Genomic DNA, 16,021 nt, shown 5'->3' with positions numbered 1-16,021 from the left:
GCGCCGCGGATCGTGGAGAAGGGAAAAATATTGCAGTGTAGAGGGACTTTATGCCGACATGTCTCTTTCCTTTTTCAAGGGGGTTGTTCTTTTACGATGTTTGGGGAAGGGGAGCTTTGGGTGAAACAAAATCGAAACTCTTTGTCTTAGCGTCACCACACGCGACACGGTGTTGTGGTTTTATTACTGATGAGACGGCTAACTGATGCATCAAACCTTTTCGTTAAACTTCATGCGTCCTGATATTGCACCTCCGTGCAAAATTTGAGAGCGAAGGAGCCCACGCTGTAGCTTGACGTGTCACGTATACATGGCACTCCGTGGTAAACGCAGCATTTTATATGTAGGGTGCGTTACGCTCACGTGTCAAGTTCGACTGTGAAGTATAATCGCTTCGTGAAAAGAAACTCTGTGTTTTCCGTCATATTTCTCATGCAAGCTAATGCGCGAATTCTGCACTTGAATTGCGATGGCCAATTGCATGGAGACTAGGCGCATTTCTGCTGTCGCAGTGATGTTCCGGATAAAGTTCGATTGCGACAACACCGTGGCCACGCGCCGCAGGCTGTAGGTACGAGTGAAAGAGCGCGAGGGTGAGCGGAGGATGGTAGCTTCCTTTCTTTTTTCGTGGTGCATATGTGTCACTTCTAGTTCAGTATGCCTCAGTCTTACAGGAATCAACCGGTAATAAAGCCAACATAACGGCAACATTTCTTCGAATCCAAGTGGTAAAAGCTGGCTGTTCTGATAGCTTAATTATGCGCTGTCCGTAAAAAAAAAGAATTTCAGCAGGTTTATCTACTTATCTTGGCGATAATCAGCACCAGAATACTTTTTCCCTCAACAGTGGCCTACGCTGTACGTCACGTACAGCCGTGGTTGCTGGATTTCAGCTGCAAACATTTTTCGCCGAATTCCATCCTGTGCGTTGTAGCGAGTTCTGCAGACGCACTTTTATAGGTGCTTGCAGTAATAACTACGTGCTCCTAACTACGCGACGAGTGTAATAATGTAAATTTAAGGAAAAACATCCCCTTCTATCGCAGCGATGCTCAGAACTTCAGTGATGCCTTCCGCACACCCAAGGGTAAGGCGGATTACGAGAGCTACTGGAAATTCAGCGTCTACGACTGGGGATTCCTCTCGATCGACGAGCTCCAGGTCGAAGCGAGGCCGTCCGCCGATGTCATCTCCGCGCTGACCACCCTCAAGGTGAGTGCTTAAGAGAAAAGCTTTTCATTTCTTTTTGTTTTCTATCTATCTATCTATCTATCTATCTATCTATCTATCTATCTATCTATCTATCTATCTATCTATCTATCTATCTATCTATCTATCTATCTATCTATCTATCTATCTATCTATCTATCTATCTATCTATCTATCTATCTATCTATCTATCTATCTATCTATCTATCTATCTATCTATCTATCTATCTATCTATCTATCGTCGGATCCAACTTTAGAAAAAAAGGGGACGTTTACTCCTCCGAGGCGGAGGCACACGAGCACCCACCAATGGGCGCGCACTCTGGGCTAACGTCATCAGCCGGACGGCCGGTGAGCCCGCCGACGGAGAAGATGGCCGCCCGCGCTTCGAACTGGGCGAGGTCGCGTCAGCTGTGTGCTTCAGCCCCTCGTCAGAGTGAATTCCAGAACAGTTTGTGATGGTCTATCATGCCGGAAATATTACTACGAGCTTACGATGCGGCATTTGTGTCGCGTGCGTTTATTCAGAGCCGTGATCCGGGGAAGGAACATTGCAGCGAGCATCGCTGGCGCTGCGCTACGCTTTGCCTGAAAACAGGATCCCGCGCCGACCGCTACGAACACACATCCTGCGTGTTTGTTCCATGTTGTTTTATTCCGCTCCCGAGTGAAGTTACGACGAGAAAAGTTTTCCAGAGACTGGTGCCTAGTGTTAGCGGCGGATGTGTTCGTGTACTGTGTCGCTACGTTTTTCGTCGGACGGGGTGAAGTGATGGAGCGAAACCATTCTCAGGAGAAATCAGAAAAGTGTACGCGCATGAAAGAAACCTACGAGTGTCTCAACAGAAAATATTTGCAGAAGAAGCCTTCAAGGCAAAGATTTGTCGCCGTCAACTGAGCGTGAACGATCATTGTCAGCAGTGACATAGCCGAGCGTCTAGCGACGGTGTTCGAGCGTTGTGTAGCACCGTCGATTGATTGCTGTCCACCAGCGCTCGCTGCACGCGCAAGCTGTAGAATGCGCGCTGTGAAATTGTGAAAACACAAAAAAATATAAATTGTATGCTATTTAAAGCCAAGAGTATTTATTTAAAACGATGAATGAAGCGTTTTTGTACTTTCCTGCCTCGACCGTATTCTCGGCCCAGGTTTGTAATGGTTGCGATAAATGCGTTGTTTTATATAAGTACTTTTTCAATCGCAACTGATTCATTTTAAGCTTGAAAAACGAGTAGTATAGATACGCCGTGTACATGTAAACAAGCGCAACAGCCATGCAGAGCTGCTCTTTTTTGCCACTTGCAATGAAGCTAAAGAGCAGACGACGGGCAGCTAAGTAGAAGGCACGCGGTTATTTTTCTGTCGCTGTCCGGCATGTGCTGTAGCACATGAGAGCTCTACTAGACCAGTCATCAACGTACAAAAGTCTTTATTTATACCGAAAATTACGCGTTTCAGGAGCACGATTTTTTCGAGCGGGACTATTTTAGTCGCGGAGGCAATAGGCTGTCGCGCTTGGGTCAAATGGGCGGGGCCTCCCCATTTTTCTAAAGTTGTATCCGACTATATCTATCTTCGTTTCTCTTTGTCTTTTCGTCACTTTTGTCTATAGCTCATCTATTTATCGGCATACCTTTCCCTATGCTGATCTTTGTTCTTTTCTGCCGACTTTTTCTTTCTCTATCTTTTCTTTTGTCACCTTTTTACCCTTTCTTCCTGCCTTTCGCGCTAGAGCGCTGTGCCTGTACAGTGCGGTGCGCTCTCCCGTGTTCACTGTCATAAAGCTTTTGATTGTATGTTGATTTTAGTACAATATATGAAACATGCATCGCTATATTCAGACACGTAGCCAGAGGCTGTATGGAAAAAGGAAGCCCCGCAGCGAACGCGTTTGTTCGCGCAGTTTTTGCCACAAACATAGCGCAAAGTAAAAGTGCATATATACTTACCGGTAAACTTAAGTAAGCTATGATAAAGGCAATGATCCATAACGGAAAATACTAGTCAATGAAAAACATTGCAAAATACAGGCGGTGATATAAAGGAGCCAAAATTAACGAAGGCAGAAAGCACCTTCGAGCTACGCTGTTGATATTTCGCGCCTAAACTGTCGAGTGGGACACGTTAGTAGCGTCACCTGTGCTGCAGCAACAATAAACACGACTATAAAATCAGGTTTCGCTAGTAAATTAATATCCCGCAGAAACAAAGCAGCCACGTGGTCATACGCTTAGCGAGCATGGCAATAAAAAAAAACGCAAAAGAAATAGAATAAAAGAAACAGACCCGCAAGCGAAATACTAGTGGCGACGCCACCGTGAAGTTCCTGCACCGAGCGGCCCCAGATCTCTGAGGCCACGCTATGACAATGCTGGGGACTTTGAAAGCCTCCGGTCGGGTCCATTTGGTCGGTTTTCAGTAGAGGAGGACTGCAGCACAAGCTGGTTAGTTGCGACTTTCGGCTGCAAAACGAAAATACATAATACCGGCGCTGGGGATCGGGTGCGAAATTCAGGAAAAGTTTGGTCTCCACTTCAGTAAAAAATCGATCCTTTTCGACCAAACGAATAAGAAGGCTTTTTTTTTTCTGCCAGAATATTTCAGCGCCGCTTCAGATAGTGAGAAATGTCTTCTCTGGGCGTCTAATTAACGACCCTCGTGTAGGCTTGTACCGATTTGAGTAACCTCTGTGTAAACTTCAGCAGCCTAAAAAGCTTCAAATTCAAGCTTATATACGTGTGCGACCAATTGCGCTCATAGTTAGACAGAAAAAAAAAGTAAGACAGTGTCTTAGTAGGCTTTCTCTACCATAGCAGTTATTTCCGTTCAGTAGACAACGCGAGACTACAGTTATTTAGCATATTACAGAAACAGGGACATATGCAAATGCAAAAAAAGAAAAACGGTTGTTGAGTGCAGGTCACGTATACAAACTTTACAAACTTCAGAAAATACACAAAAAAATGAATTAGCGACGACTGCACTGTAAATGCACGAATAATATTCATTTGAGTAAATAAAGCATGCTAACAGCGCCATAGTTGAAACATCTTGCGGAGACAATCCCTCGTGCTCTCTTGTCATCTCTCTTTTTACTATTTGCTTAGATTACAGTTATTTACGACTTTCTACGGACGTTCACTAGTGTTCAAAGCATCGGTTAGCACACAAATATTTCTTTGATACCGGTGTTGCTATTTGGAAATATTTCGAGGTGTTCAGGAACTTGCTTTCGCATGACCATTTGCTGCTCGTTGAATGCTTACCGGGAGTTTTGCGCAGATGTGCTAAACTTTCTTTCGTTTTTTTTTTTACTTTGTTTCACCTCAGGAGATGCAAGAATACGCGGTGTCAAAGAATGTCCAGCGACCCTGCACGTTTTTGGGAATCTACCCGAGGCAGGAGCCAGTCTGCGCCGCAGTTTCGGATTATATCAAGTAAGGTCCGCCGCCATCTTGTACGCGACTATCGATGTGCAGTCCGGAAGTGTAGTGACAAGAGTTTTCGAGCACTTGAATGTTGTCACTCACTGCACTTGGCTTCTTATCGAGCTCAAAATAAGATGCCCCGTAAGTGGAGGTGCACTTTCAGGCTCTAGAACTCCAGCGCCTCCTATGCGAATGTGTGTATTATGAGGCTTCTAGTGCCTCCTGTGCCATAAACTTAGACGAACTTATCGTTGGTCGCATTTGACGCAAGTTTACCTACATGTATTTCAAACAAGCTAAAAGAAAGCAGAAGTCTTTATATATATATATATATATATATATATATATATATATATATATATATATATATATATATATATATATATTGTCACGTGGTCGTGACGTCAAAGAACACAGTAGCAATACTGCGGAACACAAAACTAACTTTTATTGGGCGAACCTGTGCCCACAAAAGAGGCTACACTTATAGCACAACGATAGCGGCGAACACGGTCGGCGATCGTCGAAAATCTGATCAGCGGGTCAAGCGCGTCGGCTTTTATACAGAATCGTCGAATGTTCCAGACTAATCGTTGGGACCCGCGTGCCTTCCACAAAGTTCTACACCATAAGCGTCAGGCGAATAAATCAGATAACACAAGGTGCGGCGACAACAGACTGCGGATAGAAGCATCGATAACTTTCCAGAAACTTCGGATACATGCAAGCGCGTCCCGCGCGGGGCGATAAGATTTGTTAGGCGGCGAAACGTGGTCGCCCGATAAATATAAGTACACGTGTCAATACCCCCCTTTTAAATAGCATCGTCCCGATGCTACAAATATAAGAGAGCGAAACACAAAAGGACACTTATTAAACATAAGTAACAAAACAACGAAAAGAAATCAAGTCCAAAGGTCAGTTATGCGAAGTCCCAAAGTTCGTCAACGCTGGTGATACGGCTTGAGTCGCACAACGTGGACAATTTCAGGTCGTGAGCGGCGCCGCTGTGACAGCGAAATGCCGTCTGGCACGACCTCATAGTCCAGTGCGCCAATACGTCGGATGATCTTGTACGGTCCGAAATAGCGACGCAAGAGCTTCTCGCTCAGTCCTCGTCGGCGTATAGGGGTCCAAACCCAAACACGGTCACCGGGCTGGTACTCGACAAAGCGTCGTCGGAGGTTGTAGTGTCGGCTGTCGGTCCTCTGCTGGTTCTTGATTCGCTGGCGGGCGAGCTGTCGGGCTTCTTCGGCGCGCTGGAGGTAGCTAGCGACGTCAACATTCTCTTCGTCAGTTACGTGCGGCAGCATGGCGTCAAGCGTCGTCGTCGGGTTCCTGCCGTAAACCAGCTTAAACGGCGTGATCTGCGTTGTTTCTTGCACCGCCGTGTTGTACGCAAAGGTTACGTACGGCAGGACCGCGTCCCACGTCTTGTGTTCGACGTCGACGTACATTGCTAGCATGTCGGCGAGGGTCTTGTTCAGGCGCTCCGTGAGACCATTCGTCTGCGGATGGTAGGCAGTTGTCCTCCTGTGGCTTGTCTGGCTGTACTGCAGAATGGCTTGGGTGAGCTCTGCTGTAAAAGCCGTTCCTCTGTCGGTGATGAGGACTTCTGGGGCACCATGTCGCAGCAGGATGTGCTCGACGAAAAATTTCGCCACTTCGGCTGCGCTGCCTTTTGGTAGAGCTTTAGTTTCAGCGAAGCGGGTGAGGTAGTCCGTCGCCACGACGATCCACTTATTCCCGGATGTTGACATCGGAAACGGCCCCAACAAATCCATCCCAATCTGCTGGAATGGTCGGCGAGGAGGTTCGATCGGCTGTAATAATCCTGCTGGCCTTGACGGTGGTGTCTTGCGCCGTTGACAGTCTCGGCATGTCTTGACGTAACGGGCGACTTCGGCGGTCAGACGCGGCCAGTAATACCTTTCCTGTATCCTCGACAGCGTCCGGGAGAAACCAAGGTGCCCAGCGGTTGGATCGTCGTGTAGGGCGTGCAGTACTTCTGGACGCAGCGCTGATGGTACAACAAGAAGGTAGATGGCGCGGACTGGTGAGAAGTTCTTCTTCGCGAGCAGGTTGTTTTGTAGCGTGAACGAAGACAATGCGCGCTTAAATGCCCTAGGGACAACGTCGGTGTTCCCTTCCAAGTACTCGACGAGGCCTTTTAACTCCGGGTCTGCTCGCTGCTGTTTAGTGAAGTCTTCCGCGCTTATTATTCCAAGGAAGGCGTCGTCGTCCTCGTCGTCTTGCGGCGAGGGATCGATGGGGGCACGTGATAAGCAGTCGGCGTCGGAGTGTTTTCTTCCGGACTTGTATATTACCGTGACGTCATATTCTTGTAGTCTGAGGCTCCACCGGGCCAGCCGTCCTGAAGGGTCCTTTAAGTTAGCTAGCCAACACAAAGCGTGATGGTCGCTGAGGACTTTGAATGGTGTGCCATAGAGGTAAGGGCGGAATTTTGCTGTAGCCCAAATGATGGCCAGGCATTCCTTTTCAGTCGTAGAATAATTGCCTTCCGCTTTTGACAGCGACCGACTAGCATAAGATATCACCCGTTCAAGTCCGTCTTTCCTCTGGACTAGGACGGCACCGAGGCCTAGGCTACTGGCGTCAGTGTGGATTTCAGTATCGGCGTCCTCGTCGAAGTGTGCAAGTACCGGCGGCGACTGCATGCGTCGTTTGAGTTCTTGAAATGCGTCGGCCTGCGGCGTTCCCCACTTGAACTCGACATCACATTTCGTTAGATGTGTTAGCGGCTCCGCGATGCGTGAAAAGTCCTTGACAAAGCGCCTATAGTAGGCACACATGCCAAGGAATCTGCGCACTGCCTTCTTGTCGATTGGCTGCGGGAACTTTGCGATGGCAGCTGTCTTCTGCGGGTCGGGGCGTACTCCAGATTTGCTGATGACGTGGCCTAGGAATAGAAGCTCATCGTAAGCGAAGCGACACTTTTCCGGCTTCAGAGTGAGCCCTGATGACTTGATGGCCTCTAATACTGTCGCAAGCCGCTTAAGGTGATCGTCGAAATTTCCGGCGAAGACGACGACGTCATCCAAGTAAACAAGACAGGTCTGCCACTTCAATCCTTCTAAAACCGTGTCCATCACGCGTTGAAACGTTGCAGGCGTCGAGCACAGTCCAAATGGCATAACCTTGAATTCATAGAGGCTGTCTGGCGTGATGAAGGCGGTCTTTTCGTGGTCCCTTTCGCCGACTTCTATTTGCCAGTAGCCAGACTTGAGGTCCATCGATGAGAAGTATTTAGCATTGCAGAGCCGATCCAATGCGTCGTCTATCCGTGGGAGGGGGTATACGTCTTTCTTCGTGATTTTGTTCAGTCGACGATAATCGACGCAGAAACGTAGGGTTCCGTCCTTTTTCTTCACTAAAACAACTGGAGACGCCCACGGGCTTTTCGACGGCTGGATGATGTCGTCGCGCAGCATTTCGTCGACTTGTTGTCTTATAGCTTCGCGTTCTCGCGTCGAAACTCGGTAAGGGCTCTCGCGTAGTGGTCGAGCGCACTCTTCGGTTATTATGCGATGCTTTGCGACTGGTGTTTGTCGAATCCTCGATGACGTCGAAAAGCAGTCTTTGTATCGTCGAAGCAGACTTCTGAGCTGTTGCTGCTTAATCACGGGGAGACTTGGATTTATGTCGAAGTCTGGCACGGGAACTACGGTCGTCGGGGTAGATGCAACAGAATCCGAGAGGACAAAGGCATCGCTGGTTTCCTGAATTTCCTCGATGTATGCGATCGTCGTGCCCTTGTTGATGTGCTTGAACTCCTGGCTGAAGTTTGTCAGCAGCACTTTCGTGTTTCCTCCGTGCAGTCGAGCGATCCCTCTTGCGACGCAAATTTCACGGTCGAGCAGTAAACGTTGGTCGCCTTCGATGACGCCTTCTACGTCAGCGGGTGTTTGGGTGCCGACCAAAATAAAAATGCTGGAGCGAGGCGGGATGCTCACTTGATCTTCGAGCACACTCAAGGCGTGGTGACTACGACAGCTCTCCGGCGGTATCGCTTGATCTTCCGACAGCGTTATTGACTTCGACTTCAGGTCGATGATTGCGCCGTGTTGGTTCAGGAAGTCCATGCCGAGAATGACGTCTCGTGAACACTGTTGCAGGATAACGAAGGTGGCAGGGTAAGTCCGGTCATGAATGGTAATTCTTGCCGTGCAGATACCACTCGGCGTGATTAGGTGTCCTCCAGCGGTCCGAATTAACGGGCCTTCCCATGCAGTCTTAACTTTCTTCAATTGGGCTGCAATGGGTCCACTCATGACAGAGTAATCGGCTCCGGTGTCTACTAAGGCGGTGACTGCGTGGCCGTCGAGAAGCACGTCGAGGTCGGTGGTTCTTTGTCTTGCGTTGCAGTTACGCCTCGGCGTCGGATCACGGCTGCGTCGCGTTGACCTGTGGTTGGTACGTGGCGTCGTTAGGTGGTCTTTCGTCAGCGTGTTCTTTCCTGCCAGACTTCGTCGGGACGGCGGTGTGTCGTCGTTGTTATGTCGTCGAGATAGGCTTTTCGGCGTCTTCGTCGGCGGCGGAGGATCTTCGTCAGTTCGACGAACAGCAACCGCACCTCCATCGGTTGCTGCTTTTAGTTTTCCGGATATGGGCTGACGGACCGGCCCCGGGCTGGGCCAGTGTATGGTCGGCGCTGTGGCGACAGGTAGCGGCCTGGTGACGGCGAACGGGACGGTCGTCGAGGGCTCCACTGAGTGGCGGCGAGGTAGTCGGCGATGTCACGAGGGCGTTCACCTTCCCTCGGGCGCTGTGCGTTGACGGCGAAGCCTCGCAATCCCAGCTCGCGGTATGGGCATCGGCGGTAAACATGGCCGGCTTCGCCGCAGTGGTAGCAGAGCGGGCGGTGGTCAGGAGCGCGCCAAATGTCAGTCTTCCTCGCGTAGGTGCGCTGGGCGACGGGTGGTCGTGCTGGCGGCGGCGGCGGCGGACGACGGAATTGCGGCGTGACAGGGCCCTGGCGCGGTCGCGGCGGGGGACCTTGACGGCGTGCGACGGCGGCGTAGGTCATCGCTTCTGGCTGGGGCTGCGGTAATTGAGCTTGCACCTCAGGAGCTCCCAGCGATCGCTGAACCTCTTTTTTCACGATGTCGGCGATCGAGGCCACTTGAGGCTGCGACGATGGCAAGACCTTGCGCAGTTCTTCGCGCACAATGGCCCTGATGGTCTCGCACAGATCGTCCGTGGCCAGTGATTGAATTCCGGCGTAGCTTGTTGGCTTGGTGCGGCGGTCGAATTGCCGGTTCCGCAATTCCAGTGTCTTCTCGATGCTCGTCGCCTCACGAAGAAACTCGTCGACGGTCTTCGGTGGGCTTCTTACCATTCCGGCGAAAAGTTCCTCCTTTACGCCTCGCATCAAGAAACGCACTTTTTTCTCTTCGGACATTTCCGGGTCGGCGTGCCGGAAAAGACGGGTCATTTCTTCTGTGAAGATGGCGATGGTCTCATTGGGTAGTTGGCCTCGTGTTTCCAGTAGAACTTCGGCCCTTTCTTTTCGGACAACGCTCGTGAACGTCCTCAGGAAGTTACTGCGGAATAGGTCCCATGTTGCTAGGGTGGACTCCCGGTTTTCGAACCAAGTCCTCGCGGTATCTTCCAAGGAGAAGTACACGTGTCGTAGCTTATCCTCAGAGGTCCAGTTATTAAAGGTCGAGATCCTTTCGAAGGTTTCGAGCCAGGTTTCAGGATCCTCTGACGTAGCTCCACGGAAGGTAGGGGGCTCCCTGGGTTGTTGAAGTACGATGGGTGACACTGGGGCAGCCATCGTGGTTGTCTTGGCCACAATCTTCTTGGGCTTCTCAGGTAGAAGTCCGTGCTCCGGGGGCAGCTGTTGTAGACGACGGCTTGCTCGCTGGTCCAGTACTACGTTGGTGCTCTCTTTGCGGTCCGGGCTTGGATCACGGCTTGTCGGGGGCGTCCGGTACATGGACGAAAAGCACCTCCACCAGATGTCACGTGGTCGTGACGTCAAAGAACACAGTAGCAATACTGCGGAACACAAAACTAACTTTTATTGGGCGAACCTGTGCCCACAAAAGAGGCTACACTTATAGCACAACGATAGCGGCGAACACGGTCGGCGATCGTCGAAAATCTGATCAGCGGGTCAAGCGCGTCGGCTTTTATACAGAATCGTCGAATGTTCCAGACTAATCGTTGGGACCCGCGTGCCTTCCACAAAGTTCTACACCATAAGCGTCAGGCGAATAAATCAGATAACACAAGGTGCGGCGACAACAGACTGCGGATAGAAGCATCGATAACTTTCCAGAAACTTCGGATACATGCAAGCGCGTCCCGCGCGGGGCGATAAGATTTGTTAGGCGGCGAAACGTGGTCGCCCGATAAATATAAGTACACGTGTCAATATATATATATGACCTTCAACCATGAAGACCTTACAAAAGAATTCGGGAAAACTGAAAAAGGCAGGACGAAATTATGTTCGAAATTTCCTTACTCTCTCGTCCGCGACAAAGGCAAAGAAACCAGGTCGCTTACGTATGCATTCAACACCGCTTAATGCATGCGGTCGTACAATGCAACAGTGTTTTCAGCCTGTATCGCGTAAAAGTTTGGTGTGTGTGTGTGTGTGTGTGTGTGTGTGTGTGTGTGCGTGTGCGCGTGTGTGCGTGTGCGTGTGCGTCATTGTCCTAAACAAAAAATGAGCGTGTCCTTCTACAGTTCAGTTTTCGTATCGTAAACAAAGAAATGTATTGCCAGAACAAGCTCTGTCCCTACTAAATGTATACTCTTCGTGTGATGCATGTATAGCCCTTGCAAGTTGTTTAGACATTTTATAGAAACGACAGAGATGTGGTACTCTACGATTATATTGAATATATCTGTGCAAATTTGTTTAGAAGGCTTATTAGTATATTGTCCTTAAGAAGCCTCTTGCCTGCCGTTTGTCTCTCTGTCTTTTATTTGTTTTGACTAATGTGTCTAGGGAGTTCATGCTAGAATCCAACTAAAATATTTATGAATCGCAACAGACCATACAATGTTGTCAGTGATTTCCGTTATTTACATCCTCTAAGCTTGACAAACCTACCGAAAAACGTTTTGCGAAAAGGCGCAGAGTTTTACAATCAATCTACTGATAGCATACAATAACACATATGGGTTGTCTATTCATATCCATATCCCCAACTCCCGTCCCCCTCCCCCCCCCCCATTTCTCTCTTCCGCTTCGCAGGAGGATCTTCACTCCGACTGGTGTTGTTGTCTTGGGGCACCTGTCTTACAGCGATAACACCAGGTCCGACTGCGTCATCATGCCGCCTGTGAACTTCGTCGACCCACGCGCTCAGAAACACGGCATCGGCTACGGTCACAGCATGGTAAGCCGCGCATCAAGCAGCAAGGCACGTGCTGTTTTCGCATCTTCGCTTCGCAGTGAAAACTCCCTGTGAATACAAGCGCTGCGGGACCTTCTATTGCGAAGCACTATTTGCCTCATTATTGCCACTTCGCTGCATGTTGGTAGCCATGGCTGGGTAGGTTTCTGCCTTCCCTCGCTGTAGTAAAAAAAAATAAAATATGTAATATGTAAATATGTAAAAAACAAAAGAAACGATGCCGTCGTCTTCATCTCAGTCGTCGTCGTGCAGCTCTCCTCACACAGACGGACGCTCATAGAATAAAGAACCAGCTTTAGAGAAGGAAAACTACCTTCCACAGTGGTACGAAAATAAGAAGCGACAGTGCATGGAAATTACCGCGGGGGGGGGGGGGGGCGACAGATGGCGCTACTTTAACAGGAAGCGGAAATTTTCTTGAAGTGCAATATCCAATATGGCCGCTTTTTAGCGGTGGCGTACGCTGGGTACGCGCCGTGATCGCCTTGCTGGCTTTGCGGCATGCCTCAGCTGCCGCGTTTTCATTGCCAGGAGACTAAAGAGCCTCTACTGAAGCCCATACAAGCAGGCCACAAGTGAGTGAACAGAACGTGCGACTTGATTGGCAGAACAAAAGCAGTGCGCGTTCTCGTACAAGAGCATAAATAAAATTTGCGTAGCGATATACGCAGAAACCATTAACGCGAACTCGTAAACTGCTCACTTTCGGCGTTGCGCATGACGGCCTGGTAATGAGCGACAACCAGCGGCGCAAACAGATTGGACAGTGTCCCACCTGTTTACACCGGCAGTCGCCGCTTAACATTAGCAACTTGCATTACGAAGCAATCGAGTGACTCGGGCATCTGCTGCCGCACCCAACACAGCGACATGGACTACCCGGGATTTTAGCGTTCCTTCCTTTCCAACCTGCACGTTTCTTTTTGTTCTTTCGCATGTCACTAATGTGTAAATCCCACTTGGTGTCCCACATTCTCTAAATATGGGCATGGTTGGTTTTGTGGGCATTACCATTTTGCAGCCACTTTTGCAGGCCTTTCCACACATGTGGATATCAACTTCATGCACTTAGAACCGTGTAATCATGTATGAGAGTCTCCGTTCACGCCAAATCATGGCCGAGGAATGCCACAAGCAAAATTTGCACACGGCAGCAGCAGGAACGGACGGAACGGGGAGCACCAACCACGGTGTGTGTAAATTCGCAGTCTATGTCACTGTGCGGACTGGAGGAGCAGCTGCTTGCCTCGAGACTGTTTCCCAGTGCAACTGAAGGGGCTCCCACATACGAGAGACGTAACACGGTGACAAGTACCAAGTCGGACAGCAGCGAATCCAGATTCTGCAGTCAATCACTTCAATGTAGCTTGCGCAATAACACTGGCTGTCGAGCAAGAATAGCAATCCTGAAGGAGGCTAGGAATTAAATATGGGAATGAGAAAGCTTGCATTCAAGAAACAAGCCACTCTACCTTGCAAGTACTGAAAGCCAAAAACATTAAGAAAAGTTAAATGCTACATAGCACACAGTGTAAAGGTTAATTTAAGACGCATGCCAATGCCGCATCAGCTATGCCAGGAGAGGAATTGCACATGGCAACGTACACTAGAAAATACTGCTACAGATATGCCTCTAGACAGTGACTGCTATTATGAGCAAAAAATTGGTTTACCTGTAATGTTTGGATGAGGAAGAGGAGTGATGGCTAACAAGAATATGGAATGAAAAATCTTGCATTGATTGAAAAAAATTATACTTCGCACAAATGGAATTTGGCAAGGCCGGGAAGCTCACTAAGGAAGCGCAAGCTGACGGAACTCTTTTGGCCAGTGTCGTCTGTGCTTATTCACAGGTTGCAGGTACATATGAAGACACAGAATTTTTGTTGTTGAGGTACCTGCATGACTCGGCCAATATCCGTGCTGGTGGAATAATGGCGGAGGCTCTTTTCACTCTTGACACAGTCATCCGTAGACTTGATAACTCATCCAAATCATTCTGGAATGGCTTCTTTGTTCGTGGTGTAAAACTTTACGAATTCGGCTCCAGCCCCTTTCCTGTTGACGTAGATGGGGGCTCCCGTGATGACCAAGATGTACTTGGCACAGACTCTGTTGGGGCAGAACAGTGACACATGAGATACAGCAGAGATTATCCAAACTCATGTAGCGTTTTCTGTTATGTTCGAACCAATTATGATGAACTAAACATGAACAAACGTTCATATCATCTGCTGCAAACAAATGACATGTATCTCAACACTAGTAAGCCAATACAGCATATATCAAGCATATTTGTTTCTGAACCAGGTGTTGTTTACCTTGTAGTAGCAGCCAAAGTCCACACAATGACCTTGTTGTAGCAGACAGCAGCTTCTATTTAGTGCATGGAGTGTGTTGCTTTATACTGGTGCCGTCCTCATTGCTGCATGCCTGGAACAGAAATTTTGACTGCATCAGAAATTGAATAAGTACAATTTTGCAATATAAAATGCGAAAAGGTGCGACATATACATTACAATGGTTTGGGACTACAGAACACATGCAAATGTACACTGTTTGTTCTAGGGGGCTTAAGCAGCATGGTAAATAAATATTGTTACTCTCCGTAAAATTGATGTCTGCCTAACTACAATGCATGTGAACAGCTTAATTATTACTAAGGTCAAAAATGAGAACAATTGTGCGTTCGTTTATACACTAGAAGAGATCACACTGTTGATTTCACAAGCAAATAGATGGAAGACATGAAGCTATTAGAAATGATGCTGAAACTGCAAAAATAAATGTCCTGAGGTAAACTAAACTGAACAGCAAGAACATTTGGAACCAACAGATACGAAATATAAGTAAATGATCATGCGTGCAACTGTTTATAACATTAAATTCAGTACATTAGCTTCAGTTTATCAATGGTTTATTCGGTTCTGTGGACGAAAGAAGTTGCCGGCGGACTCGAAAAAAAAAATATAAGGCTATACTCAGTCACGCATGGCTACGGCTACAATGAGATGAAAAATGTGACGCGCGTTCCGATATCGCTTTCTCTTTCGTGAATGTGTGTATAATGATGGCCTCGCAAGTGAAAGTTTATTTCGGAAACAGCAACGGACGGTCCATACTGCCCATATGAAATTCAGCATCTAGTTCGTTAACTTGCCTCCGCCTGCAAGTTAACGAGACGAATACATTACATAGCTATTGAAGCAGCGATGTTAAACGAATCACCGGTATTGCTGTCCCCAGTTTCAGCAGGACCCGGCTCCCATTTCCATGCAGACGTGTTCCACATGGCTCACGACTAAAACCTAGCTTTCGGGCTTACACCCCAAGTTAAATAACGCGAGATATCGAAGCGCAATAAACAGGTATTAGCATAAAATAACCAACCGGCGTACAAACCAAGGAATCCGTACATGCCGTGCACGCGAACATACCGGTAAAAATTTTAAATCCAGTCCAGAGGTCACGTGGGAGGTCGATGATGCTGAACGCTCTTTTGCGTTTAAAATGCCAAAAAAACAACAAAGTTTGTGAGAAAGAGCACAGTGTAAAATTAGGAATGATAATTTTGTACTCTTTGCTTTGTAATAAAGACGCTTCGTTTATTCTTGAAGAAAGTTTGTAGGTTAAAATTGCGCTTACTACGGTGCCTCTAGCCGGAGATAATGCGCTCATGGGAGAACCTTTTTAATTGGTGTACTATGCCTGTCTTTTTAGCAGCGCCGCGCGGTCGATTTTTTCGCCCTCTGTGGCGATCTGTTGAACTTGAGAGTGTTGGGGGCCTGGTACGCTCGCCGCCCACACACACGCACACTACTACTCAATTTACACAAAAATATATCTCCCCCTGGTATCGCCTTGCGAAACCCCAAACTATACCTCGCGTAACGTTGATTCCCACAGTGCGTAGGAAGAGCACAATTTTGTTTGTTCGTCTGTTTTTAGCGGTCTAGCTTGTTTTTAGATCGTACTACAATATAACG

General features: G+C 48.2%; 1 long non-coding RNA gene across 1 annotated transcript in view; it reads right to left on the bottom strand.

Annotated features, from left to right (window-relative positions):
• Positions 1-15,476, bottom strand: part of LOC140219863 (uncharacterized) — a 478,555-nt gene extending 463,079 nt beyond the window's left edge. Inside the window, exon 1 of the long non-coding RNA XR_011896126.1 lies at positions 15,264-15,476. This is a non-coding gene — a long non-coding RNA (uncharacterized lncRNA). The remainder of the gene's footprint in view (positions 1-15,263) is intronic.
• Between the last annotated feature and the right edge of the window lie 545 nt (positions 15,477-16,021).

The sequence above is a fragment of the Dermacentor andersoni genome, chromosome 8 (genome assembly GCF_023375885.2).
Source record: "Dermacentor andersoni chromosome 8, qqDerAnde1_hic_scaffold, whole genome shotgun sequence".
In the NCBI taxonomy this organism is placed as follows: Eukaryota; Metazoa; Arthropoda; class Arachnida; order Ixodida; family Ixodidae; genus Dermacentor; species Dermacentor andersoni.
This window is presented reverse-complemented; position numbering and strand designations above follow the sequence as displayed.